Source organism: Cryptomeria japonica, chromosome 8 (genome assembly GCF_030272615.1).
Source record: "Cryptomeria japonica chromosome 8, Sugi_1.0, whole genome shotgun sequence".
Lineage (NCBI taxonomy): Eukaryota > Viridiplantae > Streptophyta > Pinopsida > Cupressales > Cupressaceae > Cryptomeria > Cryptomeria japonica.
The window spans coordinates 193756214-193779021 of NC_081412.1; positions in this window are offsets into that span (position 1 = coordinate 193756214).

Consider the following 22808-nt stretch of genomic DNA (forward strand, 5'->3'; position numbering starts at 1 on the left):
TATATCAACTCGGTGTGTCATCTTTGCTACTCGGTAGACATGAAATGATACTTGATAGACAACTCAGTGTATACTACTCTCTGAGACTACTTTCTTCTATAACCGACTCGACTGTGCATACCGACTGAATATCTTGGTAGAGATAACTGACTAGAGTATAAAGAATAAATTTGAACATAAAACTAATGGCAACTTGATAAGTAGTAACAATCTCCCCTTTTGACATTGGTTGAGATGTTTGACAAAAACTAATTTCAAAGTTATAACTCAATAATCTATATACTTGCAAAATTTGACTATACTGACAGTATATACAATAGTCAATGAAATAGTAATATACTCCCCTTATTGATATACTGTACAAAACTCTGATTTTGCATGCTCGGTGATCAATGTTCTGTGTGCACTTGTTCTTTGCTTACTGTTCTGTTTATTGCTCGATACTCTACTCCTGGATACTTTGCTCACTCAACTCGGTATACTCCCCCTGTATACTACACTCCTTTTTCTTGATACTATACTTTGATGCTTTGAATACTATATCACTCCTCTAATACTATATTACTCCCCCTTTTTGACAAACATCAAGACTTAGTTACCATTTGGTGGTGGCAACTGGTCAAAAATTGATTTGTACTTGGTCCGTGCTTCGGTGAGAGTGACAGAGAGGGCATCCTTTACACTATCCATTAAAGAATTATGGGCTTGAATGTCAGCCAATAATGATATTAAGCCATCTAAAGTGCTTCCCTCTTGTGTAGTGGACAAGTATGTGGCTTGGTTGATCTGTTCTTGGACCGATGAAAGATGAGGAAGGAATAATGTCTGAAGTGTCATTATGTCCATCCTGATCTTGTGTTCTTCATTTCTAAGGTCCAATTGTTGAGCCATGAGTTATTGTAGATTTGTATAGAAATTCTGAACTGAATTGGGCTCTGTGGTCAACTTATTTGAGAGATCGGTGATCTCTTTCTCAATTGCTTCCATTTTACTTTTGATGTCTTTAATGAATAAAGAAAATGTACAGAGTTTCTGAAATAAATAATGAATGTGCTTGAGTTGAGGAGTCAACTCAGTAATAAATTTGACAAGTTTAACTTTGCCAATAGCTATAGCTTTCTGTACCTCTTCTATCATTTTTGCAGTGAGCTCTTTGTCTTTTAGCTTGCTCAAATATTCTGATGCATCTACTCTAGATGTCTCTATCTTTGTTAGGAGTTCATCCAGTTGAATGTGGATGGTTGTATCTATTGACACTGTAGCTTCAGGTAGCATATCTATTAAGAGTTCTTTCACCTTCTGAAGTACTTTATTTTTTTGTTGAATCACCATTTGCTTCTCTTGTTCAACCTTTGCTTTGCATAGTTCACCGAAATCAATAAGTGCTTGCCCCTTTAATTTGGATATATCAACATTTGGGCAACACTATTGGTTTTGACAAATCAACTTTAAAACAATGCTTTTTCATCTTGTTATCTTTACCTTTCACTGATGGAACTAAGACAATGGCTTGTGAGGCCTGATGACCCTCGGTAGGTGGCTCAGTAGAGGCAACACTTTGGTTAGTTTCTTTACCCTCTGTAGAGTCCTTTGGTGTCTCGGTACTCGGTGTCTCAATTACAACATTTTAAGTGCTAGAAGGTGCTTGAGACATCTATTCTTGAGTAGTACCTTCTCCTGTTGTAGACTTGTGACCTTTGGTGCCTTTATCCATATCCTGAGGGGTTTTGGTTGAGATAGGTTGATTGACTGGTGGATAAGGCTGAACTTGTTCCAAGACTGATTCACTGGATACAAGTTTTGCATATGCATTGCCTTCTATCATTTCCTGTTCCGGTGCCTCTGTATCCATGATATCTTCATCTATTTGAATGGTGTCAGTAGGGTCTCACTCGGTAACATTAGGATCTTGCTTGATAACATCAACAATTTCAACTGTAGCTTGCTCACTAGCATCCTTGATTTTAAAGATTTCCTACCACTTTGCTTTTGTCTCATTTTCTACTTCAATATATAGCCCATTCATCAGTTTTAAGGCTCTTTGTTTGATGAGAAACTTTGAGTTGTAGGTTGTCAAATGTTCCTTTATTTCAGCTATTGACATGTCAGGAAAGAGATGTACGAGACTTCTTTCTTTGATCTGTTTGTCCGAGTCCATTGCATACTTCCACCTATTGTCAATATGTAAATATAATTCATTTGGAAGTGACTTAGATAGTTCCAATGGAGCCAATCAAAATTTTAGAAGTGTCCAGATGACAGCTTCTTCAATTTGTCTCTTTTCATCATTATTTCTGGTTTCATACTTGACATATCTGAATCCTCCAAATCCACCATATTCTTTTAGATTAGCACAGAAATTTTCAACACTATGTACATTTACCTTCTTGCGCTTGACAATCTGAAATTTGCTAGCATCCTCAGATTCAGTGTCGCTAGACTCTTTTGCCAAAATGAGTCTCCAATTAGTTTTCTTGTAAGTTTTTGTTACCTTAGGAATAGTAACACTCTTTTCTTTCTTACTCAGTGAAGTTGTAGATGATCTAGTGTTAGGTCGCTTTGTTGGTGGAGTTGGTGAGGCCTTTGATGAATCCAGTTTCTTTCTTCTCAACACTTTTGCCTTAGGCAATTCGGTGCTCAATGTTATAGCTACCTCTTGGGCTTCAGATTCCTCTTCGGTAATGGCTAAAGTGGCTTTGACAGGTGTGGAGGAAGAATCTTCTCTAAATTTCTCCGATAATGCCTTTATCATCTTTGTTGCCTTTCTTGTAGCTTTGGGTACTACAATGCTCATCTTTACTTTTTCCTTTACTTCTTCATAGGTTACATACCTCAGCTCGGTAGCATGTCTTGGCAATGTAATAAATGCATCAATTTGTTGTTGTGTGATGTCAAAATCAATCTCGTAACCCATCAGTGAAAAAGATTGAGTTCTTGATTCCACAACATTCACATAACAGTAATCAGTGTCTACTTCAAAACATATGTCATTTTTGTATTTCTCCACTAGCTAGGGTGGAATCCGGTACCTGTTATGCATTTTCTCTTGGAACTTACTAAAGTAATCATCCATAATATCATTGAAATTATCTCCTAGCTTCTTAAAGAAGTCATTTATGTGATGGGTGATTGGTCAGTGTAGTTCCCAAACAACTTTACCGACTGATGGAAAGAATTTTACAAAATAGAAAAACATGCATACAAGTAGTGATCCAAACTTTAGTGTATTAGCTGAGTTATTCTTCTTTAGCTTCCTGATGGTGTTCAGATTCTCAAATAGGTTTTTCAGCAACACCTCACAAAGATCAATTTTTATTCCCTTTTTCACAATTTTCTATGCTAGGTCTATTGCTGCATAGGGTACACTATTTTCCCTTGCCGATTGGAAGAAACAGTAACCTATTACTCTAATGGCAAATTTTAGTTTCACATCAGTGACATTGTTCAATTTCAATCCTCTGCAATCTGATTCCACTTTGGTTAAACTGATCAATTCCTTCTGTGATATCATCTTTTGGGCTCGGGCATGATCATAAATAGGGTAACCGGTAATCAGATGAATGATTTCCTTGGTAATCTTAAATGGTTGCTCCTCTAACCACATGAAATCATCATGAACTCTGCTCAGAACAAACTTGACCCACTGGGGTTTGAACACACGGGGATAGGTTAGGGCTTCAGTTAATCCCTTGATCTTAATGTGCTCATACTTGCTATTCAATTTACCATCTGTGCATAATTCATCATAGGTGTCTTTGATTTCAACATGACCGAGTTCTTCAACATGACATTTAGTGAATAATCTCACATCCTCAACTAATAACACTCTATCTGGTGTTGTTCTCAAAATTTGATTCCCCTTCAATGCCCTTAATAATACAATCTAAAATAGGTGCCGAGAAGACATCAAGGATAAAGGGATTTTAGAGACAACATATGACAAGGTTTGGTTAGACCTTCTACACTTCGGGCTCTTCTTTGAACCCAGGTGGGTATACCCTTTGTGAATTAACTTCACACTCTTAAGCAACAAACCCACAGCAAACCAATCCAGAAAACCAGTGAGTTTATTCACCTTGAAAACAACTGAAAACAAAGAATGAAACAATACTCAACTTCAGCATATTTGATCAACAAAGCATGCAATAAACAGCTTCGATTAGTACCAGTGCTTTATCCATGGCCACAGAGTCATTCAAACTCAAATAAAACTCCTGAAACAAAATATCCCTATACTTCCCATCAACTTGGTTTCCATTAATCCTTGCGAATGCCTAACACCAACAAGAATTCAATCACTTCAAACTAAACTATGGTCCTCAAAATTCAAAGTCTCTCCCGAAGTATTTACTGGTAAGAATGATCATGCATATTTAATTTCCCTCCTAGAGAGAAAAGCTAAAAACACCCATACGGAGATTGCCTTACAATTTCAATCAAACAGAAAATCCTGGATTATTCAGAATGAAAACAGTAAATAGACTTAAGGACAAGATTGAAGACGACACAGAGCTTTACTCAAAACTAACGGCCTGTATATTGATATTCATTTGAGAAGATTTTACAAAAGTCTGATTCTCCATTGAACTTTGGAAAAGCTCAGATAATTTTTCTGCAGCGTTTTCTTACAAAATTTTTGTGATCCCTTTCTCTCTAGTCCTGGTATCCATTTATAACAATATGGATGCACAAAGCTTCGGACTTCTCAAGGAAAGTTTGTTACAATTTATTTCAAAAATTGAAGAGGTTATGATTTTTTTTGCGTGAATCAGTTATGCGCTCTTCTCAGATTCCCCAGCAGTCTGTTCAATGGGTTGTTCAGTTGTAACTTCTTCTGGCTCTTCAGGGACGCCCTCCAACTGCTCCGGATCTCGAGTGGAATATTTAACTCCCCACTCACTATATGTCTCCTCTGTCGGCCATACAAAACTAATCACATCATTCTTAACTTTAGTCAACCTTTTCCAAGAATTCCTCAGCTTGTTGACTTCTGAGTTAAGAAAACTATAGTGTGATTTAATTCTTTCTATTTCCTGTATGGTTATAACAAAAAATGAGGTATCATCCAGATCAATGATTCCCTTGACCCTTGCTGACAATTTGGCATCCATCTCATTGAGCCATATCTGCTTATCTTTCAGCTGATCTGGATTGGCAAAAATTCCTGGGAGCAACTCACAAACTTGATCAGTGTATTCCTTTTTAAGCAATTTAACCCTTCTTTCCACATTGTCCACCTCTGTTGCCAATTGCAACAAACTCTTAGTGATATCAGAAGTGGATTTGATAATAGAGTTAGATCTTGCTTCATCACAGGAAACACACATGAACTCCAAGTCTTGCTCCCTAGGCCTCCATCTGTCAAAAATGGGTGTCAAAATGGCCTTATCTCTTCCTAACTCAGTCCATATCTCCATGACCTTTCCTACACTATTGTGAAGGAGTGAGGCATTTATAGTGTCTGCAAAACTGGAGATTGTGGCTTTTACCTTCTCCTCATACTTCCCCGCATAATAGGCCTGAGTCTGCTTTAGATTCTCCAATTCTTGGGGAGTTATCTCAATCATTTGAGAGCTAGAAGGCGCAGGAGATGGTGGAAGCTCAATGATGGGGCTAGTAGGTGGAGGTCTTGCAGGAGAAGAGGTGATCATTAATGTTGAAGACTCACCTTGTTGGTGTTGTCCTGCTAGCTGGCTCTGCAATTTAGCAATAATGCTATCTCTGCCTCTTATCTCCTCCTTGGCACTATCATAAGCCTTCAAAACTGTTTCCAATTTAAACTGGAGGGCCTCCTTTTCTTTGGCTTCCTTTTCAGCCACTGCAACACTAAATTTGGCAGTCTCTAGCACAGTGCTAGCAACCTCTACTACCCCTATACTCTCTACTCTCTTGACCATCAATCCACCAATGTGACTTGTCCCTGAGGTATCTTTACCTTTCTTGTCCTCATTTCTTTTAAGGGACCACATGACCAGTGCAGCATTGTCCTTACTGAATGTAACCCCTTCCATGGGTTTGGTCTCTTTTCTCACTGCATCCAACACCAAAGCATCAGCAATATTCCACTCTGGTAAAATGAGCACTCCAGCTTGTGCTACTAAATCCCTTCCCTGTTCAGGAGTGATGGTTTTGAATTCTTCCATCATCTCCTGTTTTATCTCTTCCTCTACTGAGGCTGGATCTTTATTAGGCTACTCTCCCCTTTTTGCTTCACATCTAGCATTATATTTATCTATATGTTGCTTCCAGATAAATTGCATAAATGCTTCAGATGTGACGAAGCCATCATCAGCTAGAAAGGCACTAGTGGCCTTCTTTATCTCAGGATCCCACTCCTGGCCTTTAAGTTCAGTTGAAGTGATGTCCATCTGTGCTTCAGTGGGTTCTTCTGGCATCCCTTCTTCCACTTCATCATATGTATATGCAATCTCCCCCAAGTTGCCCAACTGAGAGACGTATTCAGTTGCTGCTTGCTCATCTCCTATGTGGAGAGGGGATTGGGATGGGGAATACAGGGGTGTATCTGATTGTACTTCCTTTCCCACCCTCTGCTTCTTTGGGCTGTCCTGGATGTCAATGACATCTTGTACCTTCCTCTTTCCTTTGGATGAAGAGGGCTCCCCTGTTGTAGACACCAACACACTGTAACCTGCTTTCTTATGCAGGGTGTAATCACCAGGAGGGATTGCTTTAATGGGAGCTGATTTTCCCAAAATCATTCTTGCTTCCTTAGGGTTATTCTTGATTACAACTTCCCTCTTCTCCTTTATTGTTTGCATTACATCCTCAAAGCAAATAATCAAAAATTTTATTTTCTCTTCCAATGGGAAGAAGCTAGACAATGGGTCATAGCTAACATCAAATTGATGCACAAAATCCAGGGCCTTCCTGTAAGCCACCCACTTTTCCTTCCTCAACTCCTGTTCATCTAAATCAAATTCATTCCTGATGAGGTCTTCAGGAAAGTGGAATTGATGAGGCCTACCTCTGCATGCTACTTTCTTCCGGAACACACCATTGTAAAAGTCCCCTGGATCAGCACATCTAGACACTGCAGTGGACAAATGGTAGGGTTTGAGGAAATCCTCGAAACATTTCCAGCCTCCCTTGGTGATTACAAATTGGTGGGCTACTGTAGCCGTAGGGAAAATAGTCCCTTTACCTCTGCCTGTTAACTCTGCCTCTTGCAGGTTACCAATTTGTCTGAGAATCTCAGCTATTCCCACTTTGAGGGGGACCTGGTATGGTAACAAAAATGGGGTGCCTCTGAAACCAAAAACTCTAAAAACTGTAGAGACTGGATATAAGTACATATCACCCCAATTATGAACTATCTTGATATTCTCTGTGAATTCTTTTGGTCTTAAGAACTCCAGAAGAACCTTGGGGACTCTTGGGTTGTTAGAGCAAAGGAGAGTCCTTATCTTGGATGCAAAATATTTATCAAATTTCAGAAAACTAGCATCCTCTTTGTCCCATGACAACACAGTACTCCATAGTTGTACCGGCATCTTCTCTCCCTCCTTTTCTTTTACCAGGTCCATACCACTGGCAAAATAATCACCACCTTTGAAGAGAAAGAGGTGCATCAAGAGTGAATACCACCCAAATGGCCTATCTACCTTTCCATTCTTTATCCCTATCAATCCTCCATGGATAGCATCGGCAATATAAGAAGCATAATCAAATGTAATAGCAAGGGAAGGATTCAAAATTTGAACAATCATTAGCAAGTAATGGTTTGGCATATTCGATTCAGCATCCTCTCCTAGAACTTGGCAAAGTGCCCAATACATCCCTTTTGCCCTCAAGGTAAACATAGTTAATGAAAAAGGCTCTTGTATATTGGGCCCTACATCTGCTAACCCTCCTACTTTCAGAAAAAGTTCTTTGAGAGGCCCATTCCTAAGATGACTCCTCTGTGCCCTGTACACCTGAGCTAATTGTGTGAAGTTTATAGGTTCCAAGAAATTGGTGAACTCATTGAGCCCAAATGCTTTTCTCAACTCTTCTGCATTAATCTCCATGAGGGTTTTTCCATTTACATCCTGGATATACCTTGTAAATGAATCATAATTCAATGCCATTTGGGTTAACAAATCTGTATCCATGAACACCCCTGGGACTACCAACTTCCCAACATCTAATTCCCAGATGCTATTTTGAGGAGCAGGAGAATTCCTCATCCCAAATCCGATTCTAAATAACCCCAACCCAAACAGTCCAACCTGTGGGTCTCTTAACCAATTACCCTTGTCATATAATCCTTCTCCAATCTTCAGACGGGGAGCCCTGGGTACTAACTCTTTGGCCTTAGATGCCTGGTTGGTTGACAGCGTCAACTGTTCTAAAAAGTCATCACACACACTTCTTTCTAAATAATCAACTTTACCAGAAAATTCCCTTTTAGGAGCCATTTGCAATACAACCAGAGGAATATCACTTCTTAAAACATTTCTGTAATACGAGAATAATTTCACTTATTACAACACAAGTATGGTTGCAAAATAAGAAAGAACCTGATGCTTGCTTGAAGAAATTCGCTCTGCAACTGATTCACCTTCTCTGTATTTGCAAAAGATAACTCTGCGTTACTCTTCTGCAAAATCCTTTTAAAAGATCTCTATACTTGGTTGTAAGGAAATCAAATGCTTGTGCTCTGGGCCTTAACTGTAACATTGATTCCGCATGCTCCAGTCGTCCCTTCAAAATCGAATTCATACGAGAATTCATATTTTAACTCCAACGGGTCGCAGCCTTCCTGCAAGTGTCTCACTGTGAATTGCATTTTGACGGCTTTGTCTTTAGTCTGGGTCCCATCCTTCTATTGGCTACATAATACCACGCGGCATCTGATCATTGGTTTAGAAAATCCCTTTACATTCTGTTTTGATACTGGCCGAATGTATCCCTTTATACTGTGGCGGGCCCATGTTTTTCCCTTTTTGCCATGTCATCATCATGACACGTGGATGGCCCTCGTTAACTCTCGCTATTTCACGGCCTTAAAAGGTGAGCACCTCACCCTTGCGAAATAACACGGGCCGTTGGATCATCTTTCAAGTTAACCACCTTTTAATCCTTCGAACAGGTCCTCAGGAATGGTGGGCCCGCTGAGCCGTCACTAACACCTGGCATCCAGTCACTTACCGTGCTGATTTGTCATTCTGTTATTTGCCAGAAGAAGAACCATGGGGGCCCTACCTTCATCTCAACAAGTCTATCTCCTATGTCATCATCAAGACACGTGGATGGCTAATATTAACCCCTTGAGAAGGCTCTCAGAGGTGGTGGGCCCACGGACATGCCATGGACACCTGGCGCCTTGTCACTTTTGGAGCCAACCTGTCAATTTGTCATTCGTCAAGCAGAAACCGTAGGGACCCATAGTTTCCTTTTAGACCGCGTGTCATCATGACACGTGGACGGCCCTCGTTAACTCTCGCTATTTCGCGGCCTTAAAAGGTGAGCATCTTACCCTTGCGAAATAGCGCGAGCCGTTAGACCTTATCTCAACTTGCTCTGCATTTAAACCCTGTTAGAAGCTCTCAGAGGTGGTGGGCCCACGGACATGCCATGGACACCTGGCATCCTTGTCACCTTCGGAGCTGACCTGTCAATTTTTCATTTGCTCGAAGGAGCCACGGAGTCTCAATAAATTGTAAGAGCTGTCCTTGCCAGGTCATCTCTACCTGTGAGCCAACTCGTCTTTGGGGCCCACTGACACGTCATGGACACCTAGAGCCTTGACCTGCTGACTGTGGCGACCTGTGCCATGTGTTACCTTATAATACGCCAGAAGAAAGCCATGGGGCTCCAGCTATCTCTGACAGCTATGCCTTCCACTTACCCCGTCGTGACACATGGACGGCTGATATTCATTCTCGCTATTTCGCAGCCTTAAAGGGTGAGCACTTAACCCTCGTGAAATAGCGCTGACCGTCGGATCCTTTCTTAAGTTAATTGGCATTTACCGGGCCCGACACTTTAGAATGAAATAATACAAGTCGAAAAATTTTCAAATAATCAACATGACCGCCTAGATAAATAGCAAGGGGGGACACTTCTTACGACCCCGCGACCCATGACTTAAGTGGAATAAAGTAACGAAGGAATAGAAACCAGGGGATCTAATACAAAAGATAAAGTTTAAAACTTGGAAAACCCTTAAACCCTCTAGGTTTAGAACAAAGCTGAAGCACTTTAGACCACACCCTATTCAAAAACTTTCAAAATACCATAGCCAATTATGGGGAAAAAACCCAATTTTAAAACAGTGATAACATCTGGGATGAGTGCAAATGCGGTTTTGTCATCCGGTTTAAATGCAACTTTGGGAGTCAAAGAGTATTTTAGTGAGGGCTTTTCAACATTCTTGACAACAATGGGATATTGGATCTTAGGTGCCATTTGTAGATTTCAGATAAAAACTAACAAAACATCCTTAGGGTTTTAAGATTTTCAAATGGCAGACGCTTCACACTTAGCAGATAATAGCAACTTGATAAGATCGGTAAACTAGCTTAACAATGCATTGAGATTGATGTAAATACCTTGAATTTTCTTTGTAGGAGGTTTGATCACCTTGGATTCACTTTGCTCTGCTCTCTCAAAAACTTGGTAAGTAAAAATGACCATGAAAATGCTTTAAGTACTTAAAATACCTTATCGGGCTCCATGCGAGTTAGGTCAAAAACATTAAATACACTTGGTTCCACTAAACTTTCTTCCTTTTTCTTTTCGCTTTAACCGAGTAACCAAACTTCCTTCATTTACTGACTTGACAGGTTTCCTGTATTCACCGACTTGACAGGTTTCCTGTATAGTGCTCCAAAAGACTTTGATATAATTTCAAACTTACTACTACATCTTAATTATGCAGATTTTGAATTAAGTACATAATAAAGTAGGAACTGTTAAGATTTAACCTTGAGAGAATGCAGTCCCTTCATACCTTTACCAATTAATTTGGAATAGGTGCACCTAACTCGGTAGGTAAGGTGCTTTCTTCATTTGACACAATTTCCTTCTTTTTCCAAATCATCTGTAATTTGTCTTTTATTTCCTCAATGTCTTTTCTAGGTTGATCTCTACAATCTCCAGCCAAGTGTCCAACTTTGTGACAATGAAAACATGCCATACCAAGATTTCTCCATGATCTTTGGTTGTTCATCCCAAACCTTATAAAGCAGTTGGCACTTATATGTTCATATCCTCCACAACATTCACTAGATCCTTGTATTGTAATCCCATGGTACTGCAGAATACTATTGGTAAGGATCTGTGCGAGTTCGGTAACCTCTAGCATTTGCTTGGTGTGCAAACCACATATAGTTCTTTTGCTTAAATCAACACTTCTCGATACTATGTCCATATCTATTGCAGTTTTTACAAAACCCTTTGAATTTTGCCTTCTGATAATTGTTAACAGACTTTGTCCTACATTGATTAGATGTGTGACCATATCTATTGCATTTGTAACAATAACCATTGGACTTAGTGACATTTGGTTGCTTTCCTTTTCTGATTTGGCACATGTTGGCAGTTTGACCTTGATTTCTACAGTAGTTGCAAATCAGCTTCTTTCTTTTGATGTTCTTCTTGATTCCAGCTTTCTTTGATGATTCTCCTCTCTCGGTAGTATGGATTCCCTTCTCGGTAGAGTATTTTCCTTTGTAACTAAGTCCTACATCTTTGTTGGGTCGTCTTGTGTTCAGTTGCTCATCCAACATCTTTGATGCTTCATAACTCTTCTTCAGTGTTTCTTTGGATTTCTTCTCTATTTCAAGTTCATCGGTCAACCTTGATACTTCAAGTTTCAATGCTTGATTATCATCATCTTTCAGATTTGCTTCATGATGTGCATAACATAGTTCATCTGACAGGTTTTGTTGAATTCCAATCATCCTTGTGATTTCATCATTCTTATCAAATACTAAGACTTCAAGTAGTTGTTTCTCTCTTTCTAGATCTCTTACTTTATCCTCAACTGTTCTCAATGCATCAAGATTTTCAGTCATCTGTGTGCTGAAATGTTCATGTTCTCTTTTCATTTCTTTTAGTTGATCAGCCAGTGCTTTGATCTTTTCTTTCAATACTCCAATCAATTCTTCCGTTTCTTCAAACATACTGTTCTCAGATGATGTCTCAATTTGTTCCACTAACTCTTGAGAGTCCTGCAAATCATCAAATAATATTCTTCTCACTTTCAGAAATTTTTGCATTTGTCTTTGCATGTCTGCAATCACTTGATTAGCATGATCCAGCTCTTCTTGCATATACACAATCCTCCGAGATTGTTTATAGCCTTCCATTGATAAGATATTTCTCTTTAGGCAGTTAAACCCTTTTCCAAGATTGAAACTCTGATACCAATTGTTAGGCCCAATATGGAAAGCTAATGTACTGAGAGGGGAGGGGTGAATCAGTACTTCAAAACTTTTCTTCAACAATAACTTTACTATTATATATAAACTAAATAGTGCAGTAATATAATATAAAGCTAAAACAAATAGATAACAATCATACATGATTCACTCCATAACACATATATTTTGGTTATGTAGAAACTCTTGGTTAGAGAGAAAAACTGCAGTGGGGATGGCACACACAACTTCACTACTACAATAATAAAGGTTGCTTGGTTAGAGCTACATGTTTAGGTATTTCTGATAGCTTACCCTATTAGGAGTATCAAGATCTATTAGATCTACCTTGCTAAAAGATTTTACAACACTTAATCTAAATGCTACACCTGGTTAGAGGCTTTACAATTTATACACTTGATTAGAGTCTTTTACCCTGTTAAAGGTTTCTCTTACAACTTCAAAATATTACAATAAAATCATTACAAATATTTGCAACTTTACATCTGAAATGTTATAGTAGATTCTATGTGCTCAGAATAAGATTACCTTGCTTATAGCATACCTCGGTAACCCATATAGTAACTCGGTAAACCCTTCTGTTTACTCTATTCTTTGACTATTCTCTAAAATCCTTCTCAGTGACCTTTGTGTCTCTGTAACCATCATAACACTTAGTTCTTTCACATGTCTTGCTTTATATATTTCTATATCCTCCTTTCTATCATGCTACATGTATATGTCTGATCTTAATCCATGTTTTATAAATAGATCTCTTATGTCGGTGATCCATTCATTGCTTTGATCTTACAAACATGCTTTATCAAATGAATAACCATGCAAAATATTTCATTGGTTAGATGACCTCAAAATCATACACAATATTTAAGTGCAATTTCCAATTAGATAACAGTTAGATTTTCTTCGATCATGTAACACTTTTCCATATGTATGTCCAGGTTCAATGAATCTAGTAACACGTTTCACTCGATGTATATCAACTAGGTGTGTCATCTTTTTTGCTTGGTAGACATGAAATGATACTCAATAGATAGCTCGGTGTATACTACGCTCTGAGAGTACTTTCTTGTATAATCGACTGGACTGTGCATACCGACTGAATATCTCGATAGAGATAACCGACTAGAGTATATAGAATAACTTTGAACATGAAACTAATGGCAACTTGATAAGTAGTAACACCCTCAAGGCGTGTGCCAATGTTGATCTTTCGAGCATTTCCATCTAGCCATACACAATTCTTTGCATAAATCCTTGGCCTAGTTTCATTTCATTATCCTACCAACATCTTTGAGCATACCTTTATAGCCATGGTCTATTGCAACTCATATTATAAGGGTACCATTCAATGCAGCAATACGTTGGGATCATTCTTCCATCCCCTATCATGCCTCCATTATCTTCCAAAAACAAAAAGAAAAAAAAGTAAAGAGAAATAAATTCATCCTTGTGTGAAAACCACTTCTTGTGGTGCCTTGGACAAGTACCATGATGAAAACCTAGAAAACGGGTGTCATCCATAATCCATTATCCTTTTTCACTTTACACTGGGGGAAAGTTCCATCCATGTACATCCATCTATTATCCTTCTTCCTCCATTATCCTTCTTCCTCCATTATCCCTCATTCGCTCTATCTACATTCATGTCCCTTTTCCACCTTTGATCTTGACAAGGTTAAGGATCTTTACATGTTTTGTGTGTCCTATCTATTACACTTGATCTAGACCCTTTAGCTCCTATACACTACTTGCTTACATCCTTCATTACTCCCTTTTGATCTTTCTTATCATATCTGCCTCCTATCCAAATCTATCCCTTGAACTTGATCAACACTATGGACAAAATGCAAAAACATGCTTTCCGCAAACCTCTTGACATGGCCACTTCTTTGGACCATATGGCTTTGTTACGCTATATCCTTTCTTCATTGCGTTATATCCTTTCTTTACATCGCTAAAATCCTTGCTTTACATCGCTAAAATCCTTGGTTAATATTTCTATATCTAGACCTTGTGCTTGGATTAACGTTGTGAGATAGTCCTTAAAAGCATCCACCATCATTCACTTATCCATTCATATACTCAAAATCCCTTTTGACTTGCTAGACACTAGGAGCAAACATCAAAATCTGAAAAATCAGAAAATGTCCTGAAAAAATCCTAAAAATCAGAAATAGTCCTGAAGAAATTCAAAAAAAAAAAGAGAGAGAGAAAATGCCTTGGTGAAAACCTGGTAAACAGGCACCTTGGTACAAAAAAAAGAATCTTTGCCAAGCAAGTGAAAACCTGAAAAACAGGCGCCTCTTGTACTCAAGTGCTCCATCTATCAACGCAACATTGGCATTCCCACTTTCATGCATCTTTGCTTTCGCTTGTACATATCTTTTGGTCACTTTCATGACATCCTAATTCATTGGAACCCTCATGGATTGAAACTGATCATTGTCATAGTATTAGGTTAATCGACAAGAGCACATTACATGTCCTAAGCAATGTCAACCAAGTCAACCTTACGTCAGTGAAACCTGGTCATCCACTCTGAGTCAGTTACTTATATCCTGACTACTGAAGAGTTTAATCATCGAGTTAACAAGCAAAACAACATATCGGAAAACAATCACTAAATAGTTTGAGCTATGAATGAAAATTTACTCTGTGTGTTGTCTTTTATATTGTTTTTCGATTATTATCCCTCTGAGTAACTCGAGGAAGTCTATCATGACTAAGAGGAGCAAGGATTGGGGGCATAATACTTTCTTGTTTTCTGCTTGTAGGAATGATCCCAATGATATGGAAACATCTAAATTAGCTAGGTGTCTGTGATAAGAGCCTTCAGATCAAGGTGGAATCATCTCACATACCTTGACTCCGCTTATTTGAATGATACAGGGACGTCCATATCATTTCTTTGTCTGGTTTGAGGGAATTTCTTTATTGTGCAGTTCGCGTCCATGCGTAATTTGTCCAAGGATATGAATGAAAAACGGGTCATTGCGGACAAGATAAATAATATTGCACATGAAAAGAAATGAACTCTAATCTTCCTGTTGTGGTTGTAAAGTGCTCAATGATGAAAATTAAGATTTTCAAGTCCAATGACTAGGTTTAGGATTGCATCTTATTTTGCATTTCATTCTGCATCTCATGAATTTAGAGTGATGTCGGTATGGTAACAATGATCTCCCTATTTTCTGAATGAGAGTTGGAAGCATCATCATTTCTTAGCTAAGTGGTCTCTTTTCATCATTTCTCTGATCAAGTACTTGTGTTTTGAGATGTTAGCTATGTTACTACTTATCAAATTGCCATTAGTTTTATATCCAAAGTCATTCTATTTACTCTAGTCGGTTACTACTACCAAAATATTTAGTCAGTATGAACAATCTAGTTGGTTACAAAAGGAAAATGGTCACAAACCCTAGTATACACCGAGCTGTCTACCGAGTGTTATTTCATGTCTACCAAGCAGTAAAGATAATACACCGAGTGAAATGTGTTACCAGATTCATTGAACCTGGACACACATATGAAAATGTGTTACAAGATTGAGGCACATAGAACCATTATCACATTGGAAATTGCACATATAGATTTTGTATAATTTTGAGGTCATCTAACCAATGAAATATTTTGCATGGTTATTCATTCAAGAAATCATGTTTGTAAGATCGAAGCAATGAATCAGATCACCAACATAAGAAATCTATTTATACAACATGAATTTAGGGTTAGAAATATATATGAATGAGAGAAATGTGTGTGCATGTGTGTGAAAGCAAGACTTATGTGATACATGAGAAATCACAGAGTATTATGACTGTTACAGAGACACAGAGGTCACCGAGAAGGTTTTTAGAGAACAGTCAAAGAACAGAGTAAATAGAAGGGTTGACCGAGTTACTTTATGAGTTACCGAGGTATGCTATAGGCAAGGTAATCTTATTTTGAGCACATAGAATCTGCTACAACATTTCAGATGTAAAGTTGCAGATATTTGTAAAGTCTTATTGTAATATTTTGAAGTTGTAAGAGAAACCTTTAATAGGGTAAAAGGCTCTAATCAAGTCTATAAATTGTAAAGCCTCTAACCAGGTGCAACATTTATATAAAGTGGTGTAAAATCCTTTAGCAAGATAGATCTAATAGATCTTGTTACTCCTAATAGGGTAAGCTATTAGAAATAGCTAAATATGTAGCTCTAACCGAGAACTCTTTATTATTGCAGTAGTGAAGTTGTGGGTGCCATCCCCACCGTAGTTTTTCTCTCTAACCAAGAGTTTCTGCGTAACCAAAATATATGTGTTATGGAGTGAATCATGTATGATTGTTACTTATTTGTTTTAGCTTTATGTTATGTTACAATAGTTTTTGGTTTATTCATAATAGTAAAGATATTGTTGATAAAAGGATTTGAAGTACTGATTCACCCTTCCCCTCTCAGTACATTAGCTTTTCATATTGGGCCTAACAATTGGTATCAGAGCTTGAATCTCGGAAAAGGGTTTAACTGCCTAAAGAGAAAGATCTTATCAATGGAAGGCTACAAACAATCTTGGAGGATTGTGTATCTGCAAGATGAATTGGATCATGCTAATCAAGTGATTGTAGACATGCAAAGGCAAATGCAAAAATCTCTGAAAGTGAGAAGAAGATTATCTGATGATTTGCAGGACTCTCAAGAGTTAGTGGAACAAATTGAGACATCATCTAAGAATAGTATGTCTAAAGAGACTGAAGAAATGATTGGAAAATTGAAAGAAAAGAACAAAGCACTGGTTGATCAACTAAAACCAATGAAAAGAGAACATGAACATTTCAGCACACAGATGACTGAAAATCTTGATGCATTGAGGACAACCGAGGACAAAGTAAGAGATCTAGAAAGAGAGAAACAACAACTTGAAGCTTTAGTATCTGATAAGGATTATGAAATCATAAGGTTGACTGGGATTCAACAAAATCTATCAGATCAACTAGGTTATGCACATCATGAAGCAAATCTGAAATATGATGAGAATCAAGCATTGAAACTTGAAGTATCAAGGTTGAGCAATGAACTTGAAACAGAGAGGAAATCCAAGGAAACACTGAAGAAGAGTTATGAAGCATCAAAGATGTTGGATGAGCAACTGAATAGAAGACAACCCTACAAAGATGGAGGACTCAGTTATAAAGGATAAGACTCTACCAAGAAGGGAATCTGCAGTACCGAGAGAGGAGAATCATCAAAGCAAGCTAGAATCAAGAAGAACATCAAAAGAAAGAAGCCTATTTGCAACTACTGTGGAAATCAAGGTCATACTACCAACATGTGTCAAATCAGAAAAGGTAAGCAATCGAATGCCACTAAGACCAATGGCTATTGTTACAATTGCAATAAATATGGTCACACATCTAATCAATGTAGGACAAAGTCTGTTAAGAATTATCAGAAGGCAAAATCCAAAGGGTTTTGTAAAAACTGCAATAGATATGGACATAGTACCGAGAAGTGTTGGTTTAAGCAAAAGAACCACATGTGGTCTGCACACCGAGCAAATACTAGAGGTTACCGAACTCACACAGATCCTTACCGACAATATTCTTCAGTACCATGGGATTACAATACAAGGATATGGTGTGAATGTTGTGGAAGATATGGACATATAAGTGCCAACTGCTTTATAAGGTTTGGAATGAACAACCGAAGATCATGGAGAAATCCTGGTATGGCATATTTTCATTGTCACAAAGTTGGACACTTGGCTAGCGATTGCAGAGATCAACCTAGAGAAGACACTGAGGAAATAAAAGAGAAATTAAAGATGATTTGGACAAAGAAGGAAATTGTGTCAAATAAAGAAAGCACCTTACCTACCGAGTTAGGTGCTCCCACTCCAAATTAATCGTTAAAGGTATGAAGGGACTGCATTTTCACAAGGTTAAATCTTAAACAGTTCCTATTTTAGTATGTATTGAATTCAAAATCTACATAGTAAGATGTAGTAGTAAGTTTGAAATTCTATCAAAGCCTTTTGGAGCACTTTACAGGAAATTTGTCAAGTCGGTGAATTCAAGAAGCCTGTCAAGTCGGTATATGAAGGAAATTTGGTTACTCGGTTAAAGCACAAAAAGGGAAAGAATGTTAAGTAGAACTGAGTGCATTTAATATCTTTGAACTAACTTGGATGGAGCCCGATAAGGTTTATTATGTACTTAAAGCATTCTTCGAGGTCATTTTCATTCACCAAGTTTTCGAGAAGCAGAGAAGAGCGAATCAAGGAGATCAAACCATCTTCAAAGCAAAATCTAAGGTATTTACATCAAATCTCATAGCATTGCTAAGCTGGTTTACCGAATTCATTAAGTTATTATTATCTACTGAGTGTGAATCGTCTGTCATTTGTTAAGTTCTCAAACCCTAAGGTTCCTGTGTCAATTTTTATCTAAAATCAAAATGGCACCTAAGATCCAAGACCCCATTGTTGTCAAGAATGTAGAGAAGCCCTCACTAAAATACTCTTTGACTCCCAAAATTGCATCTGAACCGGATGACAAAACTGCCTTTTCACTCATCCCGGATCGAGTCTTGTTAGTCGAGGATATGAGATTCTTCACCAAATGCCGTGTTGAAGATCTCGGTCATGTTGAGATCAAAGATGCATATGGTGAATTGTGCATAGATGGTAAAATGGATAGCAACTATGAGCACATCAAAATCAAGGGATTGACTAAAGCCCTAACCTATCCCCATGTGTTCAAACCCCAGTGGGTCAAGTTTGTACTAAGCTGAGTGCATGATGATTTCATGTGGCTACAAGAGAAACCATTTAAGATCATGAAATAAATAATTCATTTGATCACCGGTTATCCTATCTATGATCATGCCCGAGCACAAAAAATGATATCATAGAAGGAATTGATCAGTTTGACTGGAGTAGAATCTGATTGTAGAGGTCTGAAGTTGAACAATGTCACTGATCCTGAACTCAAATTTTCCATTAGAGTAATTGGTTACTGTTTCTTCCAATCGGCAAGGAAAAACAGTGTACCCTATGCAACAGTGGACTTAGCATACAAAATTGTTAAGAAAGGCATGAAAATTGACTTGTCTGAAATATTGTTGAAGAACTTGTTTGAAAATCTAAACACAATCAGGAAGCCGAAGAAGAACAACTCGGCAAATACTCTAAAATTTGGATCACTACTTGTATGTATGTTTTTCTACTTTGAGAAGTTTTTTCCAACAATCGGTAAAGTTGTTTGGGAACTACACCGACCAATCACCCATTAGAGCAATTACTTCATCAAGAAGTTAGGTGATAACTTTAATGATATAATGGATGATTACTTCAGAAAGTTCCAAGAGAAAATGCATAACAGGTACCACATTCCACCCCAGCTAGTAGAAAAATACAAAGATGAAATATGTTTTGAAGTCGACACCGATTACTGTTATCTGAATGATGTGGAACCGAGGACTCAATCTTTGCCACCTATAGGTTACAAGATTGATTTTGATGTCACACAACAACAAATCGATGCATTTCTAACACTACTAAGGCATACTACCGAGCTGAGGTATGGAACCTATGAAGAGGTGAAAGAAAAAGTAAAGATGACCATTGTAGTACCCAGAGCTACAAGGAAGGCATCAAAGATGATCAAGGTATTAACTGAGAAATTCGGAGAAGAGTCTTCCTCCACACCTGTCAAAGGCATTCTAGCCATCACCAAAAAGGAGACAAAAGCCCAAGAAGCAGCCATAACACTTAGCACCGAATTGCCTAAGGGAAAAGTGTTGAAGAGAAAGAAATAGGACACTTCAATGGCCCTACCGACTCCTCCAACAAAGAGACCTAACACAAGGGCATCTGCTACATCATCGAGTAAGAAACAAAAGACTGTTGTCATTCCTAAGGTAACTAGAACTTACAAGAAATCTACTCAAAGACTCATTTTGCCAAAAGAGTTGAGTGATACCGAATCTGAAGATGCAAGTAAATTTCAAATTGTGAAAAGCAAAAAGGTAGATGTACATAGTGTAGAAATTTTTTGTAATAATCTGAAGGAATATGGTGGATTTGGTGGATTCAGATTTGTCAAATATGAATCCAGATCTACTGATGAAAAGAGGCAAATTGAAGAAGCTGTCATTTGCACACTTCTAAAATTCTGAGTGGTCCCATTAGAAGTATGTAATTCTATTCCTAAGGAATTATATGCACATATTGAAACTAGATGGCAATATACCCTAGCCTCAGAGAAACAAATCAGAGAAAGAAGTCTGGTGCATCTCTTTCCTGATATGTTAGTTGATGAAATAAAAGAACATCTGACAAACAGCCAAACACAATTTATAGTAAAACAAAAGGCCTTGAAATTGATGAATGGCCTGTATATAGAACTGGAGAAGGAAACAAAAGAGAAATGGCAGGACATCTTTCGAAGAAAGAATGCTGGTGAACAATCTACAGTGGAAATAGTTGATGTCAGTGACCAAGAGCTTGATGTCACCGAGCAAGACCCTACTGACACCATTCAAATAGATGAAGATATCATGGATGCAGAGGCACCTGAACAAGAAATGATAGAAGGCAATGCTTATGCAAAACTTGTCTCCAGTGAATCTATTTTGGAACAAGTTCAGCCTTACCCACAGATCAATCAACCTTCTCCAACCGAAGCTCCTCAGGATATAGATGAAGGCACCGAAGGTCAAAAGTCTACAGCAGAAGGTACTTCACAAGAACAAACCTCTCAAGCACCTTCTAGCATGGAAAATGTTACAGTTGAGACACCAAGCACTGAGACACCAAAGGACACTACCGAGGCTAAAGAAACTGACCAAAGTGTTGTCTCTACCGAGCAACCTACCGAGGGTCCTCAAGCCTCTCAAGCTATTATAGTGGTTCACCTGGTGAAAGGTAAAGAAAAGAAGTTGAAAAAGCATAGTTTCAAAATAGATTTATTGAAACCGATAGTGTTGCCCAATGTAGACATCTCCAAATTGAAAGGGCAAGCACTCACTGAATTCGGTGAACTGTGCAAAGAAAAGGCCAAACAGAGAAGCAACTGGCCATACAAAAGAAGAATAAAGTACTTCATAAGGTAAAGACCTTACTATCAGATATGCTACCTTCAGCTACAGTATCAACCGATGCAGCTATCCATATTCAATTGGATGAACTCCTAAATTAGATTGAGACATCTGGAGTAGATGCATCCGAATACTTGAGCAAACTAAAAGACAAGGAGCTAACTGCTAAAATGATAGAGGAAGTACAGAAATCCATTGCTGTTGGCAAGGTAAAACTTGTCAAATTTATTACTGAGTTGTCCCCTCAACTCAAGCACATTCTTTCATTATTTCAGAAACTATGCACGTTTTCTTTATTCATTAAGGACATTAAGAATAAAATAGAAGCAATTGAGAAAGAGATCATCGATCTCTCAAATAAGTTGACCCCCGAGCCCAATTCAGTTCAGAATTTTTATACTAAGCTACAACAGCTCATGGCTCAACAATTGGAACTGACGAATGAAGAACACAAGATCAGGATGGACATAATGACACTTCAAACATTATTCCTTCCTCATCTTTCATCCATTCAAGAACAGCTCAATCGAGCCACTTACCTCTCTACTACACAAGAGGGAAGCACTTTAGATGGCTTAATTTCATTATTGGCTGATATTAATGCACAAAATTCTTTAATGGACTGTGTAAAGGATGCACTCTCTGTTGCTCTCACAGAAGCCAAGACAAAGTACAAATCCATTTTTGATCAGTTGCCACCTCCAAATGGTAACTAAATTTTGATGTTTGTCAAAAAGGGGGAGTATATCATCAGAGTATATATAGCATCAAAGTACACAGGGGGAGTGTATAGTATTCAAAGTATCAAACAACCAGAGTGTAGTATACAGGGGGAGTATACCGAGCAGAATGAGTAGAATAAGCAGAGTATCCAAGATCAGTGAACTGAGCAGTGAACAAAGGAAAGAACAGTGATTACAGAGTATTGATCACCGAGCACACATAATCAAAGTTTTTTACAACATATTGATAAGGGGAGTATATTTGATTATACTATTTCATTGACTAATGTATATACTGTATGTTTAGTCAAATTTTGTAAAGTATACAGATTTTTGAGTAATGACTTTGAAAGTAGTTTTGTCAAACATCTCAACTAATGTCAAAAGGGGAGATTGTTACTACTTATTAAATTGCCATTAGTTTTATATCCAAAGTCATTCTATATACTCTAGTTGGTTACTACTATCTAAATATTCAGTCGGTATGAACAGTCTAGTCGGTTACAGAAGGAAAATAGTCACAAAGCCCAGTATACACCGAGCTGTCTACCGAGTGTTATTTCATGTCTACCGAGTAGTAAAGATAATACACCGAGTTGATATACACTGAGTGAAACATGT